Genomic DNA, 14166 nt, shown 5'->3' on the forward strand with positions numbered 1-14166 from the left:
GAAAACTTTTTGATCATATGCACTTTTATGAAGTTGAACAGTTGCAATTTGGAGATCTGATGCCAAAAAAAAAAATCCCGATATAAACTGTAAGGGACTTCTTCTTGAGATAATCCTATTCAATAGTTAGCAGTGACTGGAAGCAAACCACATTTTCCCATGACCATCTGATTTAAAGAAGTTTGGATTAATATATATCTGTGTCCTAGCCCCCATTTGCCTCTCTTCCCACTTCTTTCTCTTACAACAACTCCCCCATTACACACAACCCCTGCATCTCCACTGGCTGTTGAAACCTGATTTCTCACTGAATCCTGCAACCCTTGCCCTTCTCATGCCTCTCAGCTTCCTGACTGCTATTTACACCACCTCTCTTCTTTGTTCCCTCCTGCAATACTCTCCTCTCCGAGCAGAAGCAGGACATACAGTCGTATTCCTATTAGACCAGAGCTATGTGTTTGCATATAGATTGGTTGGCTACCAGGAAGGGAAGGGCAAACAAATTACTTTGCAAGTTTTGTACTTTGCAATTTTTGTACTTTGCAAACCTACAAAGGAGCACAATTTGGAAATATCTTGCTGATCTGCCAAAATGTATTGAAATTTGCCAAATGTTTTTGAAGTCTGTAATTCTAATTCACTGGTGCTTCAGAGCCCTCTGTGCTGGAAGACCATTCACTCTATGAGAGACAGAATCTAGATGTGATGCAGAGATGATGAACCAGAATCCAAGTCAAGGTCAAGTGCCAAGCCACAGAGATCAAAATTTACTATAAATCAGGGAAGATAAATTAGATTTACTGCTTATCTAACTTTCTCTGGCCAAGGTGGGGCTATCTGTGGCTATTCATACTAAAATGCCCATAATATTCTATATTAAAAAGAAGACAATAAAATGTTGTTAAAAGAAAAAAAAGGAAGGAAATGTGTCTAAGCTTAGTGGTATTTCCTGACTGGACATTTACTAATTACTGATTTAGCTGTAAGTAAGCAGTAACTTATTTAATGATGATTAATGTGATCTGGACAGAATCAATTCCAGAGATATATATATATATACCACACACATATGATTCACTGTTAGATAAGGAAAAATACTCTGTTTTTCAGAATCCGTGGGAATAAGCAGATCACTTGAAAAATAGTATGCTTCACAGATAGACCAATTATCTCTGAAAAGTTAGTGGCCAGTGCTCTCACTATAACCAAGGTCTGCCATCTTATTTACTAGGTACAAATACATACAAAGTTAAATTCTCATATACAAGTTGCCACATTTAAAAGCTTCCTTTACATTTTCTTTGCTCTCCTGGAACTTCTGATGCCCAGCAGAAACATAAAAACAACACTGCAGACTTAATTATCCCACGGATACAGATGGGCTCTACTACTGACCAACGTGGGCATTATCCCGTTATCTTAAAATACTGAGCAGAGGTAAACCTGCCATCCAAACAGTAAAATCTCCCATATTCTCTAAATCAGATTATCCCTTCAGCTATGAAATCTGTCACATTTGGTGACCAAGCACAAATTCTGTAGTGTGCTTTCAATTCACCTCAGTGTCTGGCTGCACAGTGGCAGTCAGCAGCCCTGGGAATCATGGATGTGATGAGTCTTTGCAGTGAAGAAACTGGAACAGTATCAGCAAAATAGTGGCATCCAAGCAGAGCTGTTGCACTATGAGGGCTGTGAGAGCTCTGTGCCCTTAGCAAGAAGGGATATGAGGAGAGCAGTGCAGTGAGACCCCAAACTTCAGGCCAAGGGTCCTTACACTCTTGGTACAATACCTCCTTACATTGCAGCATTTCTAAAAGATGATGTCTCAACAGGTAAGTCTCAGGGCCTCAATAAGGTCAGGCTAGTAGAAGAGGGGAGTTAGGAGGAAAACAGAGATGCCCGCTCCCCCATAAATAGTTCCCTGAGTCCCTCTGCATTTTGTGCAGAGGTTTTGCATTATTTTTGCTATCAGTGTTATTTTTCATTTTGGTACTTATAGCCTGAAAATGCACACGTCTGTTGCTAATTTAGACCTGGCATGCTGAGTTCACAAGTGACTGGGACAGCAATTAAAGTGCATCTAGTAATGACATGATGGCAGATGGAGATCTCAAAACAGATCTCACAAACATGTAGTGATTCCAGAGCTACCCCATAATATTATCTTTATAATAGCTGCACAACACAGTATACAGAACTGCATTTATTATGTGCATGGCTATATAGAAAGTGGCAAAGTAGGACCTGAAAGGCAAGGAAAAACCAGCTTCTCACAATCCCTTCCATCCTTACCAAAAAATACGGAAGAAAGCTAGTGTGGCCTCCAAATAAGTTTTCTGAAGCCTGTAACTCCAGACAGTTGCTGAAGTGACTGCTGAGCAGATCTCCTGGCAACCTATGTCTGTTGGTGATGTGCTGCCAGGAAGCTAGGGCTTAGGAAGAGGGACTCAGCTTGATTTTGGAGTCTGCTGTTCCCTGTGGTCACAAATTTGGAGACTGTGTCCTGGACCAACCAATATTTATGAGTGCTTGAGATCTGCTTGTGTTTTGGGGGATTCTGGGAGTAGGTGCAGGTTTCTTCTGAAGTGCTGCTAGAAAATTCTGTTCTCTGACATGGACAGTATAAATGTAGGCATTTTCTAGACTTACTCTGGAGTTTTTACTTATCAATTTTGGCATAACAGGATTAAATAAAGTGTTTCAAGGGAATGCTGGTAAGGCTTCAAAGCATAACTAAGAGGAGTGTGAAAGATGTGGAACAAAAATTTTTAATTCTGATTTCACCCACATTGTAATTACTCCTAAATATTGAAATGAGTAGTAAAATTGTATTTGGTAACAGTGCACCTTTATGCCACCAATTAATTTCTCTGGTTGCTTTGAGGAGGACAAGAAATGTTCTAGGAGATACTATGCAAAATAAAAACTTTCATTGGCATAAAATTTGCTCTTTTTTTTTATACTTAAAGCAGCATTATTTAAGCTTTTAAGGGTTTTTCTTTTGTAGATAAAGTGTATGAGATTAGAGAAGGGTTGGTGCTGCTGGCTGGTGTAGCAGAGCTTCTAGGCAGTAATTACGCAATTTGATGAAAACAGTAACTCAAGTGTATGGGAAAACCCAAGTGACCTTAGTCGAGAGGGGAAGTCTGGAAGTATTTCTTATTTAGCTTTTAAATCAGACTCCTCTGAGGGTTTAACACCACTGCTTTGCTGCTCTAAGTGGAAGCTTTATACAGAAGTCCCTGAGATAAGCAGGATAAGATACTCTGTGTGAACACATGTGTACATGCACATAGGTTGTGTGCACAGAAGCAGCATGTTCACAAGGATTTTGCTGTATTTTAGGTATACAACAGGTAGAGGAAGAAAGGGGAGCTGCTCCCCTAGGGATAACTCCGTTCATATTCCTGCCCCAACTCACACACATCTCTTATAACAATAATTCTGTTATATCTCATAAAAGTGACATGTTTCATGTGTACAGAATCCCTGCCATTCTGTGACAAGACAACTGAGTTTGAGAGACAGATTTAATTTGTTGGTGTCAGGTGGCACATGATCATGAAACCCATGATTAGGACCTCAGTTTTTCCATTTCTAATGAGGTACTTAACCTTTGAATGAGGATAACAATGGAAACAAAAGAATCTACTCTGTAACTGTCGTAATGCAATGCTGGCACTCATTTTATTGTATTCTCATTAAGGCACAGATGTGTGCCTAATCCATAAAGCACTTGGTCAAGTAATCAGACTACTTGTATCTATGTGGGAATTTACCTATAAGGGCAGTTTCAAAAGGATGAAGCTCAGGGAGAAATGGGGGTGAATGGTATTTTGTTGGAACCACAGGATGCCTGCAGTCACTTGCTGCCGCAATGTGGTGGTGAGAGGAAAAAATGAATGGCCTGATTTTTCAAGTTATATGACAACATTTAAAAAATCCCAAAATTCCATTCATTACCCACCCTTTCTCCCAATTTCAATTATCTTACCCATTTCAGTACATTAATCTCATCTTTTCTGTCTCAGCATTTTTCCTTTAGACCCTCCTTACTCCTTGCTTCACATCTTTCCCCATTCCCATTTAGCACTTTTGGATCAATAAAAATAAAATAAAAATTAAAAAAATCATACAGTTACATTCTGGGCCAGAATGTAACCGGTCCATGTAAAATTACATCTCTTCACTGATAATGAGCACAGCAGATCTTCAAAATCAATGTGCAAATAACTCCTTAGTAAGAATGTAATCTGTCCCTTCATAAAGATTCATTTTAATGTCAAACGGTTACAGGTTGCATTGAACTAGAAGGTTTTACATGACTTCCAAAATTTTGGCTGGATTAGCTGATAAACATAAAATCCTTCCTAGAGTCTTACTTAATCTTGCTAAATCAGTGTTACATGTTACCTGCTTCCTGAAACACCCTCTATTTCCTCTCCTTAGTGATCCCCTCCTCTCCTTCTAACATATATTTTTTTTTTGGCTGGGCCTGGCACTGGTTTATTTGAACCCACTTAAACCTCTCAGCACTCTCATCACAGAGAGTCTTTCAGCTTTGGAGATCTTACCTGTGCTATATCCCTACAGCTGTGATATTTATCCACTGTTGCATAAGGCAGGGTGGTTGTGGTTTAAATTGTGTGTAGCCACAGGCAAGATGCCAAAGTCTACAAGGCTTAGTCTGTCCCCAACTAATTGAACTCTGCTAAACTGGCCAGTTACCAAAGTAGCTGGGGTTTGACATCTCAACAACCTTGTAATAGCGAAGACTGAAATAATGAAAAAGTTAAGGCCTATGGGGATAAAAGGGAATAGTTTGGATTGTTCGGGGATGGTTTTTGGTTTTTTTTTATGCCTTTCCAACAGGTACTTTCTTATTGTCCTAGTAATTATTTATTTGAAAACTTACTTCGACTCTTGTCTTTTGAGATGTTTGAAGGGTTCAACTGCTGTGAGAATCTTCACTGACCAGCAGTGAAAAGGGGGTCAGTATGCAGCCTGATCATCTACAATTTCCCTACTCATGTGAGCAGAGGGGAGTATCCCTTAGCATGGCACAGGCAATAGTAAACATGCCTTGGGTTTCATCCTGGAGAGTAAGGGAAGGCACCCTCTACACCTTCCCCTACAGAAGGCACTACAGATAGTTAGTCATTGCTAGGAGAGGCAAGCAGGAGGTGCGTGGTCCAGTGTCACCTTGGAGAGTCTGGGTGATGTCAGGACTCCTTAAACACCTCTGAAGGAAGAGTCTCAGCCCCTTTGAAGTGTAGCAGCTAATCCTGACCCTGACAGTGGATCTGGGCAATTTGTCACCCCCTCTGCCTTTCCTCACCCGTCCGGCAGAGACAGGGCTGGTTGCAGCTCCTGCACTTTGTGAGGAGCTTTTCACAATGTGAAAGATTCTCCAGATGAAGTGCAAAGGACCTCACAAACACAGCTGTAAAATTAAGTGTCGTGGTGCCATAAATATCTGGTTTTAATTGCACACACAGTATTAAGTTTCGCTCTTGAATGAACAATTTATTTACAACCTTAACACCAAGTTAATTTCTCTGCCTAGAAATTAGGCACATTTATACAGTTTCAATATGCTCACAGCAAATACTTTCAACCCTCGTTATTGCTCAGAAAATTCAATTATCTTATGGTTCAGAATTTTCTTACCCTTCAGGCAGTGAAGGACAACAGGCAGGGCCATCAAGTCCTTTAATTTCTCATTTGTGTAAATATTAATCTATTTTATTTCCTGAGTATCCTCAGCAGCTGCAGTAGAATTTACTCCATCTCCTCACTCTGCCCCAGCTGTGCTTGTACTTCCACGTGTGAGAGCCCAACAGGTGCTTCATTTCTGATTTTCTTTATATCTATGGCTATTTTTACAGAAGTGATTGAGAAATATGTTTGGGTAATGGAATTCCTGTTATCTGTGTTTGAATGGAACATGCACCCTCTTCAGCTGTACTCTGGGGAGTGTTATCTGCAAGGGTCCCAGGAGAGTCCATTCATTCCTGGACAAACACCACAATGATACACAACAGGCCTGGTTCAAAATAAAAAAAGAAAGGAAAGAGGGCCTGTTTTCTGGAAATGACTGCTGCTATCTGCACCTCATCCTGTGTTTTCCAAGGCTTGTTATAGCTCTTCAATATCTGTTGGAGCAAAAGGGAGGAAGGCAATAGCGGATTTCTATTTTTAGTATCAGAAAAGTGACCTGGCTAACATGCAATTCCAGTATCTCTGTGCACTTCTTGTCTATCTAACCCTGAGGCTATCCAGGATGTCACAGTATGCTGGCCAATAACATAGGTGATTTAACTGGAAAGATTTGCAGACTCGCTTGGTGATACTTGGCTTGTGTTTTGAAGTACAACTTAATAGACACATGTAATTAAAAGCTTTTATGACTGTAGAGGAAGTTTGAGCATGTGATTCAGGTGCAAAAATATATGAAAGAGAACTCAATATATTTTGTTTTATTGTAGCTGTCACAAATGTTATATTACCATGGTTTTGAAGCACTGATGTATTGTTTTTATTTTTACATTTGAGGTTGAAAATGCTACTGTTAGCAGTGTCAAAAATCATGTCTCTGTTAATGCCCTTCTTCTGGTAAATGTAGAAATTGAGAGGTAAAATTATGCTGACAAAGCCAAAACAAAAATATTAACTAAATTTGAAGGACAGAGGGTAAATTATCTTTACCAATAAAAATGACTTGTACTGTTATAATAACTGTCAATGGCAAAGCCTGATGAAGCAAGGAAGTCTAAATACAAAATATTAACTGAATCATATGTATTCCAAATGGAGAGCAGCATATTCTCAGATCTGCTTATAAAAAAACCCAGAGCTTACAAATATTCCATATGGTCTCTATTTTATATCTGTGACTACTTTCAAGGAATAAATGGCGCTATCTGTACAGTATAAGTAAAGCAGAAAAATAAATATCTGCTGAATCAAAGTATATCAGACTATATTTACGTCATATAAACTCAACAGTAAGTGCCTACTGGATCAGATCCCTGCAGCAATATTGGAGGACAAAGTTTCATTGTGTTATTTGTGGCTATAGAGTGGCTGTATATTGACTTTAAATTTACCTGCCTTCCAAAAATAAGCAAACTGGTTTTTAAAAAAATAATCAGATGTAAAACTACTCCCTAGCTGCAGAATCTGTGAGTTTCAGAATGTGACCAGGAGCTATGGAAACAACTTTTTTATAGAAGTAAGCTTTAAGACACTTAAAGCTGTATGCTGAGGTGATGTGTTACAAGGTAGACTGCTTTACAATATGACTCCTGAGACCACTTACACACGTGTGAGTGTGAGAGTTGGTGCGCTTTATTCACCAAAGTCCTGAATCTGCTATGTTACAGGAGTACAGCTTCACCTGTTTAAATCAGGGGTCTCCACCTCAACAAGACAAAACTTTCCTTCCTTTAGTACACTGTCATTATATTAGGACCAGCTGAAAACAAAGAGATGCCTGTGTAAATACACTGTGTAATTTCACCTAAATAGGCACATGTGATGGAAGATAAAAGGGTAGGTAGGACACATTTCTATGAAAACAGATTTGATGAAATTTGTTTGCAGGCAAACAAAACAAGGGAGACGAGGATGTGGCTCCTGTAAGGGAACATGGAAAACTGAAATTCATTCCCACTTTAATTTCCATCTTCTCACAACTTTTACTTCAAAGAGATTTTAGTCACGCTGTGGACCCCAGTTGTCAACACAAGGAGTCTTAGCTCAGGGAAGGCATGCTGGGTCCAGAGGCTTGCTGAGATGTGAAGGTTGTTGTAAGTTGGCTGTACAGCTGTCTCTGACCTTCTGAGGGAACAAACCATGCAACTTGTCTGTTGGCTTTGCTGGCGAGGTAGCCTGTCATCCTTATGAATGTGGCTGTAGCACGGCAGCACACCAGCTGGTCACAAAACTTTCACCACTTGTCAACCAAAAGAAAGCTGATGGACAGCACAGCTTCACCAGCTGAGAACTGAACACTAGCTGGCAGGGTAAGGTGGTGTGTGGAGACTGCAAAATGAGGTCAATCAACTGTTCACAGACAGGGACAGGAGGAGATGGAAAGTGTACAACCTCACAAGAAGAAAGGCAAAATGATGGAAGTGGAAAAAAAAGTCTGAAAGATTTTACAAAAGAATATTCAATGGAAGATTGGAGAAAAAGAAAGCTGGGAATGCTTCTGTAATAGAGCTGGAGCTATTTGTTTGCAGGACTTGTCAGCGTGGGCCAGAAAAGCCCATAAATTGGTTGCATGCGGTCATGCTCACACAGTGCATTGTGTGCATCCAAGTGCTAACATGAGCAAATCTGAAGAACTCTGGGTTTCTGAGGTTTGTCATTTTCTGGCCCTCTGGAAGCCTTTTTGGGGGATTCTTTCAAATAAAAATGTGAACAGTTGGAGTAAGGAGTCTATACATGAGGAGAAGGACTCAGGTAGCAGGTCCACATGTTGGAACTATGTGCAAGAAAATAATACCAAACAGTATTATCAGCATTCTTGACTAGATTGATCTGCACTCTTAGACTAGGCCATAAAATATTTCTGGATCCAGGAAGCAGGTCCATTAATAGCAGTTGAATGTGTGGCTGTGACGGAGCATTTGCTTAGACACTTTCATAGTAGTTGTCTCTAAATCTGTGAAGAATAACCTGGAAAGATACCGAGAACTTATGCTGTGCATCTTCTTTTCCTTCAAAAGTAATAAGGATATCGTGCATGAACAAGGTACAGCTGGAAATTAGATTTGTGCCTATTGAACATAGCTTGCATTGCCATCAATACTATTGTGTGATGAGAAAAAAACCTGCAAATATTCCATCTGAAACAAACAAACAAACCAACCCCAAAAAGGCTAGGTTCCTCGGTATTGCTTGGTGAAAGACTTTAAGACACAATAGGAGAGAACTGCCAGTATTGTGTCATAGAAGTTTTACCAAAGCCCTTGTAAATGAAGCCTTGATTTTTCTTTCATTTTATATTGAAGTGTGCCGCCACTTGAACATTAGCCATACTTTTCACTTCAGCAACTTGTCTGCACTGAATTACTGTTAAAACCTTAAATGTGCCAAAGGAGTTTTCTCTCCATCAGTTTTCCTTACCCAGAACTTCTATACTCTGTGTAGAAAGCCTTTGAACAGCAAAGGCAAAGACAACCTTGAACCAGGCAGCAGATAGTCAGTGTGGTGTTTTCACTTACAAACATCCCAGGAAATGTGCGTACGGAACAATAGTAAGTGGCAGGATCATCCCAGCTTCCCCAGGCCCCAGGAGGCAGATGCCTGGTTGTGATGCAGAGAGCTAGGTCTTATGCTCTCAAATGGAAGAAACTGAAGCAAGCCCATGGCAGGGAGCAAGAAAAGTCTTACTAGAAGTGCAAGTGCTGCCCTTGGCTGGTGTACAGTTCTCAGTCACTTTGCTTGTGCATGATTGGGTTGTGCCAACTCTTTCCAGGTAGCTGCAGGACTGCACTCCATAGTGTTGCGATGGTGTTACTGTTATTGGGTGTTGATACCTTGCAGGTAGGTCAGCACCCCTGAATTGACCTTTCCACAGTCAAAACACGGGTTTTCTGTAGGGTATCAGTCCAAACTAGAAAAAACTGTGAATCTGAGGGACAAATAATGACTAATAGGTTGATAGTCTGTCCCTCAGACCCTAGGAAAAAAAACAACTGCCTGGGCTAGAGCAGCACTGAAGATGGTAAGCCAGATACAGCATGTGGTAATTGTGGTGTTGTTGAGACAGCCTCCACTCCAGACTGGCTCCTGTGGAGTGGCAGATCACTCATTAAAATGACTTGCATCTCTACTGAATCTTAATTAACAAAAGCGTGAGGAGCAGGTGTTAACTTGTTTTATAGACTCATTATAGTCCCTCAGGACTATCTAGGCACAGTTAGATATAGTTACCTAACATTTAGATGTTCCTGATTTTGACACTTTTTGTCTTATTTACAGACTTGTATTTGTATCGGATATTTATTCATATTAATTTAAGAATAATGCTTTGAAGCCAGGCATTCAAACCCCAGGAGCTGCAGAACAAGTCCTTCAGCAGGACTTCAGAGGAGAAGGATGCTGCTTCTGTCTGCAACTAACTTGTGGAGAGATTGTCAGCTCCATTGTGCCTCCAGCTCACTATTTGCTTTCCCCCTTCATGTCTTCAGGGATGCTACCATTCACCTCCTGGCATAGCTGCTATTTAACAGCTGCCCACACCAAATCATCTGAAATTGCCCAGTTTAGTTTACACTCTAATTCACAGAGGAATCTTCTAGCCTGTATTGTTTTGAATGAAGTGAGTTAGCAATTACGTGAACAGCTATAAAACACAAAGTAACAAGACAGTAGTGCTGGGATGTGTTTGTGTTTCTGTGGAGAGATGATCAGTGCAATAAATCCTTCACACAGCCAAAATGATGTATGTGATCAAGGTGTTTGGCTCAGGTTTTTAATACCTTCTAGATGCTTTACTTCTTAGTAGTCACCATCCCCTAAATTACTTAGGCTTACCATGCAATTCTAGTACAGGCATAAGTGCTAGAAGCTGGAGCAATCAGACACCAACCAGATACCTACCACTAAACCTGAAAAGGAACTTTCTGGAGTTAAAAGCCTGTCAGCCTGGCTTTTCTCATGGTAAGAAAGACATTTACCTAGTCCCCTTGTAATGCAGTAGAGATTTGTTCATTTTTCCAAATGAAGGGTCTTGAATCTGCATATCCCATATTGCCATCAAATATTTTGCTCACCAGGTTACCTACAGGGCTGGCTTCCCTCTGACTCAGTGCACTGTTGTACAATTGAGCAGATGTTGAGAATATACCACCCTACGCCATGCTGGGGAGCATGTTCTGGTGGTGGTGGCTATAGGCTTGTGATCAAGTTCCAGGTTTAAATGAGCAAAGAGGAGACGCAAAAGCATCTTCTACCTGCACAGTGAATCCCACAGCCACTCCTCTCTTGAGCTGACATTCATGTCCCAAAACTTTAGGCACCTATCATACAACTCTGAGAGTTACTTTATGTTCCCTGTACGGTAAGCAATATTTAGAAGTAATAAACACCTCTAGAGAATAATTTAGATCTTGGTCTTTCTGTGATGAGTACAAAGAAATCTAGTGTGACCACACTCACAATAAAATGCCTCAGTTAAATATCTCGAGTTAAGGAGGAATCCAGGTTCTGGTGCCTGAAAATAGTCTCTAGAAGATGTCGTCCTTGACTTCCAGGCTGAACTTAACCCAACAGGCATGTTTTAAGTATGTCTGCAGGCTCTGTTCTATGCATTTCATAGCTGAAGCTGTGTTATTTTGATGGCTCCATCAGGGCTTCAGCACTGAACTGTTCTAGAGGCAGGGGAGCCACGCAGACAGCCAGCATTACAGGGTTACTAGACCCTGACTCCTTGTTACTGCAAGAAATGACGCAATGTGGAATTTAGGACCAGCAACAGGTGGAGCAGTAAGACCTGTTATGATTTAACCTTCTACCACCAGCAGAAAATCCCCTTCTATGTACGTATTTTATAATAACAGGGCAGGATACAGTACAAAAAGGATGTTGAAACAGGACTTTACAGTAGCTAATAGATACCATTTGTTGTCAAGAGAGCTCAGCAAAGGCCCTGAGATTTAAAAACCAACCCACCTATCAGTCCACACAATCATGTTTAATTTGTAATGACTCCAGTAAAAACTTCAGTAAGACACAACATCACACTATTACATATGAAGATGTGACTGATTCTCTGTTTTAAAGGATGCCAGTTGTGGGCTAGATCATGCTGGGTGCTGTGTTGTCTAACAGTTCAAGTTTTTAAGGATTTAGTGTTTTTCAGTTAGTTTAAATAGGGATTATCAGGTTTGTTTGAATATGTTGGAGTCATTAAAACTATTGTAACTAAAGCATTAAAGCTATTATAACTAAAGCCATTGATATATAGTCATTGATATATAGCCACTGTAAATATACAAAATCTTTAGAACTGGCATGTGGAAGTAAAGGAAAAAAACCCTGCTGAAATAATAAAACTCCTCTGATGTATTAGAAAATTTGACTACCATGTGGGGAGGCTGCACAGTCATTATCAGGCAGGGCAGTTCCTTAATCCCAAAAAATAACAGAAATATGGAAGTTGATAATGATAAGTGGGAAAAAAAAAAAAAAAGAAAGATAAAAAGACATTTTCAGAACATGGCGAGTGAAAAACTGCCAAACACAGATCTGGTCTCCAAACATTGGCAATATCCCATAGCATTTACTGACTTCAAAGTCCAATTTTTCTTTCTCCCACTTGATCTGCAGAGAGCTGTTTGTAACTGGTTTGACTTCACCAAAATGTGTCTGAGGCATTTTGATTCCTTACTTAAGGGTTTTAGTTCTGCAGTATTCACTCAGAACCTGCCCAGCATTCTGAGAGCAGCACCAGGGCAGGTGGTGCAGGCAGATACTGCGTTGCCTGACCCAGCTTGAGATGTAATATTGAAAACACCACCTGCCATGGGAATTTTGTCCCTGTAATGAGGTGTGTGAGGGAATGCCTCCTGCAGTGACTGCATGCAAACACAGCTCATCTCACTATGTTTGGCGGGAGCATGCATAGGTCCCTCCCTTGAAATATCATGCAAGCAAGCAGTGGGGAAAAAAGGCCCCATTACCTGAGAGTCAGCTGAAAGGGACTGAATTCTGCTTCTCATTATCATCAAACCACAGGCTAGCAAGGCTAAAATGCGTAACGTTTTTACTGTGTAGTTAGGGCTTTTCTACTCAGGAGGTAGCGTGAAGGTACCGGTAAATACTGTAGGATATGCACCAGCACCAATACATTGGTATGCCTGCATACTGGCTGTTCTCGGGCTATTTTTAGGATTTACACAGGTAAAGGTGGCAGTGGATTTTGAAAGATGGATTTCTACTTGGGAAAGGCAAGCTACAAGAAGAACTAAGTGCTGGTGCAAACTAAGCACTTACCACAGCACAGCTGTTTAAAATTCATCAGAGAAAATCACTGCCCTGAAGAAGAGGGTTTCTCTACCCTTGCTGCACTTGGTTAATCTTTGTTGTTAAACTGACAAAAACATCAAGATAATAGCATTGGTATTTTGAACAGTCAGCCTGAACTTGCAACCATCATCTCTCAGATTTCCAAGAGCTGCTTTGACGATGAAACTGAAACTTCTTGGGTCATCTGAAAGAAAGGCTGATGTGGAGTAGAGCAGGTACAGGTAGTCATAACAGTGAGGTAAAACAAGCCAGCTGCAAGGCTAGAAGGCAAACAAAAGGTAAGATTATATTTTTCATGTGAGCCTACAGAGGCTTTTTTAGCAGTTTAATTCTGTGCCAAATAGCTCACTGCACCTCTAAAAAATTGCTTTACTCTAAAAAAGTAATCTGAAAGATCCCTGGACTGCAGTCAACTTAATATCACACATATTTGCATCTTCAAAGCATTCTGTATGGCTCAGCATATCAGCAGAAGCAACTACAAGTGGTTATTTCAACCTTGAGGTAATTGGATGCCCCAATACCCCACCCATCAAGCAAATAAATTGACTTTGATGTCCCTTTAATATGTCACAGAACAGAAAAATAATGGCCTTATATTTAACAGTGTGAAAGAGATTATTCTAAACATTAACATTTTCAAATGAATACTAAGTGTAAATTGGCATTTGTAGTCCATTCTTTCAGCACCTTGCTATATCCCAGACACAGCTAGAGGCTGGGCAGAGAAGAGATTCAGAGCAGCCCTGTGGAGAAGGACTTTGGGGTGCTGGTCGATGACAAAATGAACATGAGGCAGCTTCAGTATGTGCTCACAGCCCAGAAAGCCAACCGTATCCTGGGCTGCATCCAAAGGAGCATGACCAGCAGGTCAAAGGAGGTGATCCTGCCCCTCTACTCTGCTCTCCTGAGACCCCACTTGGAGTATTGTGTGCAGTTCTGGTGCCTCAACATAAAAAGGACATGGAACTGTTGGAACAAGTCCAGAGGAGGGCCACAAGGATGATCAGGGGAATGGAGCACCTCCCGTATGAAGATAGGCTGAGAAAGTTGGGGCTGTTCAGCCTGGAGAAGAGAAGGCTGCGTGGAGACCTCATAGCAGCCTTCCAGTATCTGAAGGGGGCC

The sequence above is a fragment of the Psittacula echo genome, assembly GCF_963264785.1.
Source record: "Psittacula echo genome assembly, chromosome: 1".
In the NCBI taxonomy this organism is placed as follows: domain Eukaryota; kingdom Metazoa; phylum Chordata; class Aves; order Psittaciformes; family Psittacidae; genus Psittacula; species Psittacula echo.